The sequence below is a fragment of the Crocodylus porosus genome, unplaced genomic scaffold, assembly GCF_001723895.1.
Source record: "Crocodylus porosus isolate Cpor-Errol unplaced genomic scaffold, CroPor_comp1, whole genome shotgun sequence".
In the NCBI taxonomy this organism is placed as follows: Eukaryota; Metazoa; Chordata; order Crocodylia; family Crocodylidae; genus Crocodylus; species Crocodylus porosus.
In genome coordinates, this window is record NW_017728943.1 from 111,314,529 (window position 1) to 111,328,770 (window position 14,242).

At 45.7% G+C, this 14,242-nt stretch overlaps 1 protein-coding gene across 2 annotated transcripts in view; it reads left to right on the plus strand.

Moving 5' to 3' along the window:
• The first annotated feature begins 9,737 nt into the window (after window positions 1-9,737).
• Window positions 9,738-14,242, plus strand: part of AGPAT4 (1-acylglycerol-3-phosphate O-acyltransferase 4) — a 128,723-nt gene continuing 124,218 nt past the window's right edge. The window contains exon 1 of one of the 2 annotated variants that reach the window (XM_019549989.1): window positions 9,738-9,899. The gene's annotated coding sequence lies outside the window, so the exon portion shown is untranslated. Of the gene's footprint in view, window positions 9,900-10,618; window positions 10,644-14,242 lie in introns of those variants that run through there. The other variant, XM_019549990.1, reaches the window with a different exon arrangement.

The following is a 14,242-nucleotide window of genomic DNA, read 5'->3' on the forward strand; positions in this document are numbered from 1 at the left end:
CCCAGAGTTGTGGGTGAAGTGGGTCTTATTCACTGTCCCTTTAGCTTCGGCATAGGGGCAGGGCTGGGGTGAGATGCAGTGAAGTTTCTCAAACTGTTATGTGCGAAGTTGAGTGTTTTGCTTGCTGTTCTTTTTAAAGAGGAAAAAAAGCCATTTAAAGATGGATCTTTCCACTTATGCCTAACTGAAATACAAATTGCAAATCAAGTATAGAACTCACTGTGGGTTTGGGATGGGAAGTTGTCCTGGGACAACCTGACAGCCACATGAGAACCATAGAGCACCATGCCTGCAGCTGCCTTGTCTTTCCAGGGCAGGGTAAGAGTCTAGCTCAGTGATTTTCAACCTGCATGCTGGGTCACCTAGGAGTTCTGCCAGATCTTTTTGAATGAGCTGTCAGGAGATAAGTGGGGTGGGAGGAGAAAAGCATATAAATACAGGCTTAGGTTTGTCTCTGCCTGGATAATCCCTCAACTCAACTGCCACACCCTTCTGCAAGGAAGTAGGCACTGTAATATATAAATTAGTTTTTGAAATTGGGTATCACTCAACTCACAAAAGTGATGGAGGGGTGCCTCCATAGCAAAACCCCTAGGCTTTTCTTTTGAAAAAAAATACATTCCCTCCCCTTCCCCAACCATTTCTGACTTTCCCTCTGCCCTCTCTGTCCCTTGTAAGTAATTACAAGTAGTACTAGGTAAAGTAAGGTAAGTTCTTATACTCCCTTATAGTAACAAGCCCCTTCTATATTGTAAATAGTATTCTATTATGTTTTCATTGATTTTTACTGTTTTATATTGAATTTATATGATTTAGGCCTGTGTCTGTAAAGTAATGTCAAGTTTCCATTTTGTATGTCAAGCCTCCGTCTTGTGTCTTCTGCCTGGGTATAACATGTACCAGGCAGTCCTTGGACTTACAACACAGTTCGTTCCTGAAAACCACATCTTAAATCGAAACGTTGAAACTCGGAACCAATTTTCTTATAAGAAACAATGTTATAAATGGGGGATTGATGCCTGAACCAAGGCCCAATACTCTATTTTCACCAAAAATACACCAGAATCTTGTACTCAATCAATTATAGATGAGTAATATAGCTACATTAATGTATTTATATTGTAAATAGAAATCATATTGTTTTGGAAGGACTTCTATGAAGTAACTTTGCAGGACTTTTTGAAAGGCTCTTGGAGGGAGTCTTCTCAAGAGTCTTGGCTGCAGGTTTTTCTGGATTCTTGTCTGCTTTCTTAAAGGAAGTGTCCAGGGAAGTTTGGATAGATGTTCTCCAGGGAGATGAGCAATGCAGCGAACTCATTTGCTGGCATGGCATCTCATCGGATCAAGCGTTGTAAAGTTGAAACTGAGGTCATAAAGTTGAAACAGGGTGTCAATTTACAAATGTTGTAAGTGTGAAACATTGTCACTTGAAATGTTGTAAGTCGAGGACTGCCTGTATGTTGTAACTGTGACTCATCTCTAACCAGTCTCATGTAAACTGGTTCCTGAATGAATGGGAATGAATGAGGGTACTTGAGGTACAATGGTAGCAGGCCTCTACTGAATGATCAACTCAAGGGCCGGACTATCAACTCAACAACCAGACCATCAACTCAATGACCCGACCATTGCCTTTCATTGACTCACCCAGGAACCACAGACCTCATCCAGGAACAGAGACAAAACCCAGCATTTGAAAGATAAAGAACCTACAAGAACCCAACTTTTGGATGACAAAGACCCTACAGAAACCAGCAACCCCACCATTGTGTCCTACCAGACAATGAGGACAGCTGGATCTGCATGTATGCATCTGAGCAGCACTGTTTTTGCCTGGACATATCCCTCCCATAGGAGACACAGGTAGCTCACCACTATAAAAGGGGTGGTAGAGTGTGATCTCTTTGGGATGCCCTCTCCATCTGGGCCAGGTCTATGCCATGCCACCTGTCCCTGACGGGCCTTCTTGTGTCACTCCTGGGAGCTCTGCCCTCCTGGTTGGCGGCTACTCCCCGTCTGGACCTGTTTGTCACCGTGGGTGTTCGTTCTCCCGCGTTGCCAACCTCGCTCTCACCTGCTACGACTTGTTGTTTCCACAGTGGGGCAGGGCTAGTTCACGGGTCCCTCGGTGGCCCGGGCTTGGCCCACCGGTTGCACACGGGGCTCCACCACCCCTACACCCCGGCCTCTCGCCACCTATGGGCTCCACTTCCCCGTGCCTGCTCCATGCTGCTTCTGCAGGCTTCTCACATGGATTTCATACTCGATCCCACAATCCGTGGGATACTCCTACCTTAATGTCAACCACTTCACAGTAGCCTGCACCGGTGCCTCCGTCGCACCCTCTATAGACCCCACGCCACAAGCCCTTCACCCGGTGCGACACTCCCCACTTGGAGTTACTTGCATCCTAACTACCTCACTGACCCTCCACCAGATCCCTATTAGCCTGAACGGGGGGAAAGGATTCCCCTTAGTTGCTCTCTGGCTGTCCTGCTTCTGTTCCTTTAACCGACGTCCGCTGGTCTTGGTGGCGATCCTGCCCCAATCTCCCTCCAGCCAGGTGGTCCTCGGTCCTTCACCCCTCTTTGGCGTGGCCCGCACCCATTGTCTCAGAACTTACTTCGGGGTCCTCGGAATCCTCCTGGGTCATCCCCATCTTCAGTCGCTCACCCGATCCATCGCTTCTGGGTCAGTCCGCCAGCGTCCCCATCGTTGGGCTTCCCTTCTGGGTCGCTGCTGCCTCTGGCATGCCGGCTCGGCGTTGCCCATCTTGGGGATCCCACGCCATCGCTGGCCCTAACCGCTGCTTGATCCCCAGGCTATCCGCTGCCTCTGGAGCGGCGGCCGCCATTTTTAAATTCCCTGGCCAGCATCTGATGCTGCCATCAGCTGCTGGCCACAGCTGTACGAAGATGTGGCTAACGAGCTGCGCTGGTACTCCCTCCGGCTCTGCATCTCTCCTGTCCTGGGCTTCAGGTAAGTGTCCCTTGTTACCTCGGCCCCCGGGACACCACCTATCCACCCAGAGGCCCTGCTGGCAACCCCATCTGGACAACACCTTGCTGGAGAAGACCCTGACTGGCCATCGAGGATCAACTCACAGCCCAGGATAGGTAGCTATCACCCACCTTCCTTCCTGAAGCAAAGGACCTGGACACTGTCCCCATACACCTTGACTCCAATCCCTCCACCAAGTCTTTCTTCTCCTGCTACCATCGTGTGGGTGGGTGTGTGAGAGTTGTGTGTGTGTGGAAACCAATAATTTTGTGGGGTTGTATAGTGTGCTGTCTGATTAATAAAACTGTTATTTTGAAACCCCACGTTGGGTTTTTGTCTTATTGAACTCCCAACACTCCTCCTTGATTTCCCAGCTTTCTTCCTCAGTTTTTTCTGCCTCATTTCCAGCCCTGATCTCCCAGCTTTCTGCCCCTCCTTTCAGCCCCAGTCTCACAGCTTTCTGCCTCTCTGTTTCCTATATGTCTCCTCCTTGCCACCAGGCTTTTTCCCTCGCTTCCACCTTGGTACCAGGTGACCTCAAGTAACCCTGAGGCACAGTAACCCTAAGTGACCCCAAGTAACCCCAAAGGCACCTTGACCTCAATTTACCCCAGCATCAAGTTACCCCAAATGCCCCCTAGTGTTATCACACAGCCATGAAAGTACATGTTTGTGTATGTGCATATAATTGTGAATGAACCCATAGAGTGTGTGTGTATAGTTTGTGTATGTGTAATTTTGTATCATGCTCTCCTGTCTAACAGTGCAATATTGAGATCCTGAGTGTTAATCTGGTGTGTGTCAAGTCAACACCTCAAGTTCAGTGAGTCCAAAAATGTTGAGGACCACTGACCTAGAGCTTCATGTAGCAAATACGTGGCTTCAGATTGTATTGCTGTTTAATTCAAGCAACAAGCACATTTTGCACAGACTATAGTTTTCTGTATACTTGAACAACTCCTACCATTATGGGTTCCCAACTTAATTAACAGTAGCATAACAGAGGGTGGGGAGTGATGCCAACCAAGATAGCTGCCCTCTGTGCCAACTTTGGGGGGAATAAAGGGGCAGAAAAATAGCCTCTATTACAGACAGCAGCACAACAGCCAGTGCTGCAACATGCATCGAAGCTGCTCAGGGTGCAAAGTTGCCCTGGTACACCTCCTTTACTTAGTCCCTAGACTCAGTTGCAATGCAAATATTTTAATAATAGTAAAATGAACACTTCTGCTGGGTGTGTGAATACAGAGAGTTATAACCGAAAATCACAGTATGTTGATTCATTTCTGACTATTAGTGAAATGCACTGATTAAGTATTGCCCTTAAACTCTTCTGAAAAATTGGCCACTGTGACTCTTTGAAGTTGTGCACAAGTCCCACTTGTTAATGCAGGGTCAGAACTTTTCTAAGCCCAGGAGCTGCCCCATCCCTTTCCTAAGAGAGTCCTGCACCAAGAATGGTGGTAGTCCCTGGACAGCTTCTAATAAATCGTTCGCTACATGGCTAATCTGCCATCACTTTTAGAAACAAATTTTGTCCCTCTAGCTTTGCAGTGATCCCAAAGACATCAGGACAAATTCCTCCTCCATGGAAACCCATAAAAGTAGACATTTGTATTTCTGAGGACAGAACAGAGGACCTCATGTTTTACCTCCTGTTTCTGAGCCTCTTCTGTTTGGAACCACCAGGCTTTCTCCTGCTGCTTTTTGTTTTGTTTTTTTTCCTTTTGTTTTGTATCTGTGGGGGTTTTTTCTTATTTGTCCCTTTGCACTGCTGTTTTAATGCTATATATTTGTTGTAGAGGGAAGATAAGGTCAATAATAGCAAAATGTCAGTCCTGGTGCACTGTGAGTTGGCAGAGGAAATGGCAACCCTGAATTTTGCTCAGAGCAGAGTGTGCCATTTAACTGGCAGCATTCCCATACTATGTACATTTCACTTCACTTCTTATAATAATGTACATCAAACCTTTGTAATTTCCATAACTAACCCATATAAAACCAATATAATTCCAAATAATCGCCTAATTTAGGCCTAGAAAATTTCTGCCCACCTGCATGCACACACAACATTGATGAGTTTCCCAAGTCAAATTAAAACCTTCCAAAAGCTTAAGGATATCCAGATATGAGTCTTCAGTTCAACTAATTGTGATGAAAGGGGTGAATTGCAAACTACAGGTGCAGATCCAAATTTTCTTAATGTGATGGAACATCAGAGTCCATGGCATTTGATATCAGATACAGCCTAAGTAGATAAACAAGTAAACAAACAATATTTTTCTTCATGGACATATGCAAACTGGATACTTAAAGTATGTAGCAAATTCATATGCATATACAGTCTTTTCATGCAGATAAGTGTACATCCAAATATTGGGCCTGATCTGACAAAAAGCAACTTAGGACACCCTTTGAAAGTACCACCATCAGTATCTTATAAATGTAAGAAATGGTGTTCTTTTAAAAGATCAATGTGCCAGTTATAAACTAGTCCTTGTGGATTTATCCCTAAAATGAATCCAAGTTCAAAGGAAGAAACTCATTAAGTGAATTCCTTCTCAACTCCTCCTATCACCGAATATCAAATGCATGTTAATTAAACCTTGTAAAGGACACAGTCAGGCATACACCATCTTAATGTCATGTCTGCATTCAACACAGCTTTAGTGATATGAATCCTCAATGCAAGAATAAATCTATTACAGAAATCGCTGTGCCCCTGAGGTCTGACTTCAACAGGTTATTTTTGTTCGTATGTGCTCTGCATATATGCAAGCTTTCCTGAATCAAGATAGTGGAATCACTAAATGACTGAAATAGATGAATTAGTACAGGTTATACTTAAAAATAGTGTACACTAGAGAAGTCAGAGATTCACAAGCATTTAGGGCTGGAAGGGACCTTGTAAGATCATAGGGTCCAGCTCCCTGCTCTGGGCAGGAAAGACTGCTGGGGTCAAATAACCCCAGCAAGGTGTGCATCCAGTCTCCTTTTGAAGATCTGCAGGGTAAGTGCCTGTACCACCCCTGCTGGGAGTCTATTCTAGATTATGGTTACATGAACTGTGAAGTTTTTCCTTATATCCAGTCTGACACCTTCTTCTAGGAGTTTATAACCTTTGCTGGTGGTTTTCCCCTGGGGCACTCTGGTGAATAGTTGTTCATCTAGCTCCTGATGCTCAGCCCTGATATATTTGTAAGCTGCCACCAAATCCCCCTAAAGTCTCCTCTTTTCTAGGATGAACAACCCCATACCTGTCAGCTTTTCTTTGTATGGCTTGCCCGTGGATGATTAACTTGACCAGGATGTGATTTAAAAAAAAATTCAACCTAGTTGTCGTAGGCAGCAAAAGCGGGGACTAACGGGGCTTAGACTGCAAGGTGCGGGGCAGTGGTAGGGCCACAAGGCATCCCAGCCACAGGCTTCTTGCAGCTGCAGCAGGGATGGGGAGGAGCACGTGTAGTGGTGAGAAAGGGAGTGGGAGTGGGGCTGGAGTTAGGCAGGCACTACATAGCTGGGGTGCAGCAGGGAACTGAGCCATGAGTGGCTTGTCCAGGGGGCATGGCTCCTGTTACTATGCACACCCCAAGAGGCACGGGGGCACACTCAGTCCCATCCCCAAATGATTTTTTCTTCCTCCACCTGTACTAGTTGCATTGCTACAAGCCCTAGGATGGATGCAGTTATACCAGTATAAGGGTACCTTATCTCAGAATAAACTATGGCAATGTAAGCATTTTTGTCAATTTATATTTATATCGACAGTAAGAATTTTATTGTTTTAAATGGAGCCACGTAGGTAAAGCAGCAGAAGTTGATAGTACAGCCAACCCTTAAGTTTATTAAATCTAATCCTTTACGCAGTTATAGAGATATGTGCTAATCCACTCCAGCTGGTGAAAGTAGGAGAGATACACTTTTATTCCATTTGGCCTCACCTAACTAACATGTGCTCTGCCTGGCACGGCTCAAATAGTTGTTATGGACAGATTGAGTTAAGATCAGTAACTTACTTCATGCACATCACCCAATAGTCATCCAGTGATGAGCTAGGATCTGGTCTTCTTGCATGTTTAACATGACAAGGTCAGTATCTTGATTAGAATCACTGATTATTACTCAATACAAATAACAGAGTTCTATATGTGTGTGCAAAACTACGTAAAAAATTCATGATTAAGGCTACCAAGTGCAACATACAAAAATTCAGAAACATCAAAAATGCCCTGTGTAGCCTGGATTTAGTTCCCTATCTGCTCTAGATGTTAATTACATGCTCAGTTTGTTCAGAAAGCTTGACTCATTCATTGCTCAAGTTGGGAAAAAAGGCAGTTGTTCATATTTATTTTTTGTTATCAGTGTTTATTTGGCTCCAGGCCATATTTCCTGTGCATGGTGCAAACCCTGCTTTGAATACAGACGTATTACATTCTTCATGGCTACTATTTCCATTTTACAGATAGGAAACTGTGGCAGAGAGACTTCAGCCAAAACTGACAACCATTAATTTGGGGTTCTTCAGTCAGTGGATATCTATTCTGAGACATCTGAGGTCTGATTTTTCATAGGTGCTAATGTCCACAGCACTCACTCCCTTCAGCTGCACCTCTCCATTGTTCTGCAGCTGGAGTGAAGATGTGTTGCTCCACTTGGGATTTACAGTTCAGAACCACCTCTTAAGGGTAGTTCCTTTTTAAAAAAAAATATATATATATCCCTTGGTTGTTTTTTTTAATGCAGTAAGGGCCACTCTTGTTTTAAAGCATAGCTGGAGGAGGAGCCAAGCTGTTTAGCATTGTTCAGACTGAGGCATTTCTAGGCACAAAGAAATAAAGGTTTCTAGTGAATGTTTAATGTCAAAACCTGAGTCATGACTTTAGATGCCTGTAGGATGACGAATTAGGTGCCACTAGACCAATATGGCTACAACCTGGATATCTGTAGGATGAGGAAGCAGTTGAGAAAGGATTTTTTGAGACTGCAATTTTGGATGTAAGCATAACGTTTGCTTAAATCCTACTTTAGGGCCCCAGTCCCTTTTTTTTAATGTCATTAAGTAACTTACCAAAACTCATATACTGAAGGAACCAAGAAAAGAATCTAGTTTACCTAGGTCCTTTACCATTTCAACCACACAGGTTCTAGTATCTGATGCAAATGAGGCAAGGAACCCGCAGACAGCACCCTCATTTATTATGAACCTGTCTACTCCAGGCACGAAACAGAGTTGTAAAAAGGGGGGGGGAAATGCAGTCACGCAATTAAAAAATGCAGTCATGCAATTAATACCTGTAAGAATACCCACTGCTTCCATGATCTTTTGTCTATAGATATCAAAGCTCCTGAGTATCTTTATTTCTGTTTTACAAGTGGGAAAAACTGATGCACAGAGGGAGGAAGTGACTTGCCCAAGTCTAGTTACCTAGTAGATCAGTGACAGACATGGGAATACAACCAATATGTCTTGTTTCAGCCCAGTGCTCTACTTGCCAGACAGCGGTGTTTCTCCTGTGCTTCACGCCTCTAAATACCAGTACCAAGAACTCTTACCATTTTCCAGTTCTTTGTGCATCTAAGAAGCATTGTTCTTGCCATTTTCCATTCTGTTCATTCATGAAAGAAGCTTTTTCACTTTGCAGTCAAAGACTGACAGTAAATGTTTGGGTTTCACAGATGGTGAATATTGTGTGTCAGGATACTCAGTGCTTGGAAGCCAGCCATCTGAAAAGGGTGGTTTTATATATATCTATATATCTATATAGATATATATCTTTTTTCCTTTGTCCAGAACATTGAGATAGTGTCATTTACCATGTAAGTATATCTTAAATCTAGGTGGTGGTGGTGGAGGGTTTTCTCTCTGAAATGCCTGTAGGAGACACCGTGCACCCCACCCTTCTGAGAGAGTTGTATTCATCGCCTTGCCACCTGTTCCGCTTGTTTTGGATCCACCCTGGATACCATATTAGTTCCCCTAAGGGATGGTGATGAGCATCCATGGCAGCTGTTGAACACCCCTTCTGAAGGACTCGGTGGCATTCTTCCTGGATTACCCCCATCTGTCCCCTTCTTGTGCCAGGGGTTTTACACGCAGCCTTGAATCAGCACGTGGGGATGCAGCCAGCACTGCACGCTGAAATGCCATTGCTCTCGCTCATGTTCAGCATTCTCAGTGGAATGACAATGTGCGGTTATATCACGCTTTGCCTGTAACTAAACCCTGGGTTTTTGCCTCAAAAGTTCTGGTCATGTTTGTGCATTTGCTTTCCTTGATCAAGCTGCTGCTTCTCCTGTGCTTCTTAATAACTTCCAGGCAGGAGGGATCAAAGATGCTCATCTCGGATGGCATAATGCAAATGGAGTGTAATCCTCTTCAATTAGTAATGATCTAATTTAGCAAACGTGTTCAAGTCATGACACTAACCCCGCCGGCAGCCTGAGGAAGACAGATGAAGCCTGCCTAAATGGAAGCACTGGGATTAAGCGTGTGTGTGTGTTGGAGGGGGGATGATACACAGTAAAGCTTTGCCTGCATTGTGTCAGGAGGGTTTTGTAGCAGTGCTTTCCAAGGGGAAACAAAAGCGAAAGACTTACTTCCTCCTGCTAATTGATGGGGGGAACGGGTGAGTCACGCAGATGCTGCGTTACCAGCCCTGGCCCCTGGACTGCTGAATTGTAGCTTTAAAAGGAAGTGACATAAGGTGGGGAGAGACGTCAGCTGAGAACCACTCTTTTTTTTTTTTTTGATTTCAAGGCCCACCCCAAGGGTGGAGTCTGGCTTTCTTTCCAGTCTTGGCTGACTTACAGCTCATTGCAAACTAGTAGCAATTTCTGAGTCTCAGAGCCTTTCTCTGTCTGGTTCCTAAGCACATATGTCAAGGTCTGGCAGGCACAAGGTATGTGGTGATTCCTGTTACTTTCCAGAGGACTTTGCATTTGCAAGGGGGCTGTTCTTGACTTCACTTGATTGCCTATATATATATAGCATTGAAATAGTGAGTGTGCTGAGGCAAAGGACAGGCAGGGACAGGCTGCGAGGAGAGGAGGGGTGCGTGTGCTGGAGCAGCCTGCGGTGAGGCAAGTTGCAGGTTGGCAGCCTCCTAGGGAGGAACTTTGATTTCTGCCCCCCCTTGCTCTTGTTCTTCCCATTTGTGCCTTCACCTCTGTTCTCCTCGTGTATTTCATCCCTTTGTTTGGGGGGGAAAGCTGAAGCCAACGAGAATCTTCCTGCTTATCTGTTGATTCCCTTTGTGTCATGCACATGCTCTCTCTCTTTCTCTCTCCCTTCCTCCTTCCTCCCCACTGTTTCCATGGAAACTCCAGAAAGTCCCCAGGCCTTGCCCTAAATATTATCCATATTTCTCACATGATGTTGTACTTGTGCAGATTCTGGACGGATTGATATTTGCTGGGATCCAGCCTGCATTTGTACTCTCCCCTTCTACTTTCATTTTGGTTTTCCCCTATCACAATAGAAGTGTGTGTGTGGGGGGGGGGGAGGAAAAGTCCTTTGTATAGGGAGACTAGGGTTGCTGTGGAAACAGACATTAGTGATCATCAATTTACAGCTGCTTTCACCAATGTGCTTCCTATCAAGAAGCCTGTGTGGAGCCTAAATAATGAGATGTTTTGAATGAAAGGTATGTAGGTATATAAATAGAGTCTATTTATTTCCCATTGCACTTAGAAGAATCATACAAAGAACAGGAGTGGTGTTTGCAAGGAGTGAAGGACACTGCATTTAGCATGTTCTTGATTTGTTATACTTTTCTTTTTTAATGAAGAACTCTGAACCTATCTAAAGTAAGGTGAAGACAGCTCTGCCTGAACACGGTCACATCAGCCTAACTCTCCAGACTCCAGAGCATTGCTTAGCATTTGTGGGATGCTCTACTAGAGGATTTGCTTCAACAAGTAAATGTTAACTTGAGTACAAGTCCTTGTTAACTGTACTGCAGCTGTTCTGATCAGTGTCTTCTGCTTGGCATTGTCTGTGTGTAATTGTCTTGCATTTGCAAGAGCTGCACACCTGTAAGCCCAGAGATGCAGCTCTAAGAACAACAATGAAATTAATGTGAGCACTTATTCCAGGAGGCTGTAACCTTAATCTAAAGCACTGGTTTTTGAACTGCTCCGTTGGGGTCTGTGATGGGTCATGGGGGGAAGGAGCTGGGAGGTGGTGCACTGCTATTGCTGGGTCAGGTTGTGTTGGCCAACCTGGCCAACAGAGCTGGGGTAGGGGTTTTGCAGTAAGTGGTATGAAAGGGTTTGGTGACTTCAGGTAGTTTGAAAACTGCTAATCTAGATTCAGCATTGCTACTCCAAACTAGAAATTGGTTACAAAAGGGCGGGGATGTGAAAAGGGGAACAATAACCCATATACTTCTGAGAACTGTGATGCAATCACAGTGGCGCTTTTTCTAACAGAGCATAATCTTAATCTGGATTGATAATGACTACTGTTGCCAAAAAAAAAAAAAAGTGGCTTGCTTGCCTAGGGAAGCTTCAGCACTGACCTGACAACACAATAGCAGCTCTGCCTTATACCCCCCATAGAGATGCCTTCCATGTGTGCTAAGTGTGAGTGCTTTTGCACTAGTGGTCTTTATTTGTAAAAGCAGAACTCAATCTGTGAACACAGTGTCCATGTAAGAGTTAATGTAGAGGAGCTCATGAGTTGTATATTTGCTCCCTTTGTCACTGTGTAGTAACTTGCTCTTAGAGAAAAAAGGGTTAAATCTCTCTTCTTTCTGACCCTATAGGAAGGGACTAGAAGTGAATTTGGCTTCAGATGTCTCTGATTCCTCTCCTTTTTGAAATGGTTTGACTTAAGATCTGAAACTTGTACTGTATCTTTCTCTAAACAGGTGTGCGGTGTGTCTTCTTACTGCTTAATCACACTTTTAAACCAGGGAGCAAAGAGGTTCTAAGTGCAATGCTCTGTGTAGGGAGGCATGTGTTTCCTTGTATTTAAGGATGTAATCCTGGCAGTACTGAACAGATGAGGACAGGTTGAAACTTGAAGATCATATTGCAAAGTGTGCAAGGACTTGCACAGGGAGAAAATGTTCCGATTGTCTGTTGGATGTCCCAACTAGCTTTCTGTCAATGTACCAAGTAATTTAAAATGGTTTGTAATAGGCAGGTCTGTTCCTTTAAGAAGAAACAGCCCAGTTGAGAGAGCTCAGCTGCTGGGTTCTTGGATAGTTGAGGGGGTGGCTGCCACAGTGGTTCTCAACTGACCTGTCTTTGGGATCTTTTGAAGGGTAAGAGAGAAGCTCAGAAGATAAACGCAGGCTTGTCCTTGCCTGGTGTTTCTCTTGCCTCTGCTGCCTGGTTGTTCTGCAACGGGGTAGTCACTGCTATACATACACTTGTTTTTTAAATGGGGGTGCCACTCAGTTCACAAAAGTGATGAAAAGGTGCTTTGAGTCTAAAAAGGCTGAGAACCATTGTGTTAGGAACTTCAGTAAGTTCCCAGACAGGTAAGCATGAGAGGAGGAAGTAAGGTGTGACTATATAACTGCCTGCTCCCCTTGTAGCAATTTATGTTGGAAGCTCCCGTTGTAGGCAGTTTGTGTTGGAAGCCAGAGCCAAAGAGCTCCTCTGCAAGTGCCTGGGACCAGGCAGAAGTATTTTTTTTGTTGTCTTTGTTACCTAAAGACAGAGTTACCAGAGGACTGGCTGAGGAAGTAAAAGCATACCTGTAGAAGCCAGCAGGCTAGGTAACCTCCTTACAATGTTGATCGGCATTTTAATGATGATGCTCTCCATCCAGGTGTCTTCAAGTGCTATTAAGTCATGTAGTTTAGAATGGAAGAAACAGGCCTGGAGAGGTTTTGTGACTTGCCTAACCCCCCAGAACAGGTCTGAGACCGAGCCACTAGCTGTCTTGTAGCTGCACCATCCTATCTAATAAGGAGTTCATTCCTTGTCTGTTGAGCTGCTTTTGGAATCGTAGCAGCAAGGTATTTCTGAATGAGCATGTCTAGCTGGGACTGCCCTTCCCTTCTCTGATGAGATGTGCAAAGGGCAGGATTTAAGAGACACGGCAGATTTCTGCTGAAGGGAAACAAATGTTGGGGTTGGGCATGTCTGGCCTTTAAACCTTGACCTGAACTGTTGGATCTTCCCTTCCCTGCCTATTGATGTAAAGACATGGATGGTCAAATTACTTCCTGGATGTACTTTCCCCTGAGAGATGAGGGCTTAATTGCCTTTCAGTCGGATGGGAAAGAGCCTTCTCTACTAAGGCCCTGGGGAGGAGCTGAGCATGCTTAGTACACCCCAGAGTGCCTTCAGGCAAACTCTGACCTTCATTACTTGGCCCATCTTATTGCCATAAAAGGCTTCTGGTAGGCCCCTCTTGTAGTAAAGCACATCTAGGGGCTATGGAGTGAGCTCTCCAAGCTGAGACAACTGTAAAAGTTTTTGGGGTGCTGGGTCCACTGAGGCAGTTTCCCAAGGGAACAATGTTGTAAATGGGGGCTTGGTTCCTTTATGATGCTCTATAGCTGTGTCCATCTGGTAAGTCTGGTGTGGTGGAAGGGAAGGGTGTGTGGGGGCAGATCAGGGCCCCCCAGAGTGAGGGAGGGGCTGGGGCAAATTGCTAGTCAGGCAGCTCCTGCCGCTCATCCAGGAGGGCATGGGGCAGGGTGTGTCCCAGATCTGTGTGGGGCAGAGTGGACAGGGCCAGGGCTGCACTGGGAGCTATGTCCTACCACTTGCCCAGCCAGGACGGGGTGGGATGTGGGACAGGGCTGCTGCACTGCCTCCAGACAAGTGGCTCACAGTGGTAGGAGCAACCCTCCATCAAGCTGTGGCTCTATCTTTTGCCCGTTCTGCCTCGGCCCATGGGGGGGCATGTACCCCCCAGATCGGGGCAGGTGGTAGGGCGGGTTGGGTTCTGGAACGGAGGCTATGATCCCTGCTCCCATAGGCCCTACCACCCACCTCGAGTGCAGCCTAGTGCATTCCTGGCCCTGACCCTGGCCCAATTCAGGGGCACACATCCCATCTCCTCCCCCCCCCCGGCCCTGCCACTGCTCACCCAGCCGGAGGAGGGCGGGCACAGAATGAAGCAATGCCTCATTTGGGGGGGGGGGCTCCTGCCACTGCACACAACGTGTCTGGAGGCAGCTCCCCCCATCCTGTCCTGGCTGGGTGAGTAGCAGGAGGGCATAGTACCCACTCCTGGTGCAGCCCTACCTGCTCCACCCTGCACAGATATGGGGACCTC